Below are 2,504 nucleotides of genomic sequence, written 5' to 3'. Positions count from 1 at the left end.
CCTGCTCTAAAACAACAACCCCCTCCTCATCTTACACCTCTTGTGTCATCCCTGATGTGGATCCTGGCATCACTGAAAAAAAAAAAGAGATCCTTTCTGATCTTCTACTTGAAAATATATCAGTCAAGCATGCCATTTGCATTCAAAATTCCTCAGGTCCTACCTTCATGATTCGTGTTTTGGCTGAAAATAGTGACACTATGGATCATCTCTTGTCTAATGGAGCATTTCTTTTCTGTCAACGACATCGGGTTGAAGCTTCCCATTCACTGGCCCTCCAGGCTCTGCGCTGTGAGAGGTGCCTATTATACAACTCACATACCACTGCTAAATGCTCTAACCAACCAGTTTGTTCTCATTGTCGTGGACCTCATCTCCTTCGCCAATGCTCTCACTTAAGCTCTCCTCCCCTCTGCAACACTTGCCATCTGGATCATACTCCTCTAAGTGTCAGGGTAAACCTACCCCCAAGACTGATGATCCTGCTTCTGTTGCTCCAGTGCATACCATTACCCCTCCAGACAATTCTATCACTATGTCTCCTACCACGGAGAATATCATCCGTTTCATCACTTTAATACTACAGAATGTCCTCCCCTTCCAACGTACGTTAGTTCTAGATCATATTATCCGTGCTGCTAAGACTGTCTGTCGCCTTCACATGCAGACCACTTATTCTGGACTTAACTCTCACTTCCTATTTCGTCGTCTATGGGATCTTGCAGAGACTACCAGTTGAAGTTTTTATTTGTCAATATTCGCTCTCTTCTTCATAACCTCCCCTCCTGGAGATCTTGCTAGACGGCAGCTCCCATGATTGTGTTATCCTTAATGAAACTTTTCTGAAACCCATTCAAAGGATCCATCTGTCAGGGTACACTTTTCATTGACATGGTCATCCTATGGGTCGGGCCTGAGGAGAGGTGGCAATCGCTACACATACTCGCCTTCCCGTTCGCCCACATTCCCTTCCACAGTCCACTTATCCTGAGCATTTAGTAGCCACTATTTACTTCCCATCTCGTATCATCACTATTACAACTATCTACATTCGTCCCAGAGTTCCCTTGCCCAATGCTTTTCTCTCCTTTCTGGACCACTCTGTTCTTCTTGCTGATGTCAACTACCACAGTAGGACATCTGCCGAACTTGTACGTTTTCAGTCCTCCTTATGTTCCCTTTTTGGTTCTTTGCTATTCCTGCCTGCCCCTAGTCGTCCAATTTCTCATTCGTCACCTGATATTGTCTTTATTTCTTCCAACCTGGTTCCTTTTATCACTCTCCAGATGTGTACTCTGGTGGGTAGTGAACGTCTCGACATAGAACTTTGTGTCTGTTTGCAGTCCTTGTCTGTTCCTCGTGCTTCCCGTTGGACTCATCTAAATTTTCGTTCTGCCGACTGGAAATGTTATACTTCACACATTGCTAGTGCCATACCAGATATGGATCGACCTGTTACTACACCAGCCGATGTTGACTCCTTCGCCACATTACTCACCACTCTTCTCTCTGATGCCAGCGCTTTACACATACCGACTTCTTCTTCAGCTCCACATAAACCAGCCTTACCTCATAGAGCTGTAGATTTGTTACATCACTCTTCCACTTTATTGCGTGAATATCGTCAGTTTCATGATCCCTTGTTGCTGCAACGATCCCGCGGTATTCAACGTACTGCACGTAATTTTGTTCGGGCAGTCCGACGTCAGTGATGGCATCAGGCCTATAACAAACTCAGTCATTCCTCTTCTTCCTCGCAATTCTGGAACCCTTTTAAGCTCCTCACAGGTCAACGATGCTCTCCCTCCTATTCCATACTTGTTGATGGTGCTGCACCTTCTACATCTTTGGACAAGGCCAATCTTTTTGCTGATTTTCTTGAACAGAACTTTCAAGCTCGGAACGTCATATTCTTGATTACAGTGACACTACAACCACTGTTAACTCAACTGTTGCCTCCCTTGTGGACCTTACTCCTAGTTCTTCTTATATTGTTGACAACGATTTCTTACATGCTGCCATTACTGCAGCTGATATCCAGCAGGTGCTGAAGAACAGACGTAACAGTGCCCCTGGTCCTGATGGTATCACATACTGCCAAGTCCGTCATGCCCCTCTGCAATTACTTCGACTTCTTGCATTGTTCTACACCTTTGTTCTTTCCTCGGGATTTTTCCTGATGCCTAGAAGTTATCTACTATCCTGCTTTTTCTGAAACCGGGGCTTAATTTGTTTGTTTGTTTGTAATTAAGCACAAAGCTACACAATGGGCTACATGTGCTCTGCCCACCACGGGTATCGAAACCCGGATTCTAGCGTTGTAAATCCGCAGACATACCGCTGTGCCACTGGGGCGCCTGGGGGCTTAAAAATCAACGAGTTTATTCTAATTTTATAAAGTTCATTGTAATAAACAGAGACGTGGAGAGAATGGTTTGTATAAGCCACTTTCCTACATATACATACATATATATATATATATATATATATATATATATATATAT

This window comes from Limulus polyphemus, unplaced genomic scaffold (assembly GCF_000517525.1).
Source record: "Limulus polyphemus unplaced genomic scaffold, Limulus_polyphemus-2.1.2 Scaffold2000, whole genome shotgun sequence".
NCBI classification, from domain to species: domain Eukaryota; kingdom Metazoa; phylum Arthropoda; class Merostomata; order Xiphosura; family Limulidae; genus Limulus; species Limulus polyphemus.
This window is presented reverse-complemented; position numbering follows the sequence as displayed.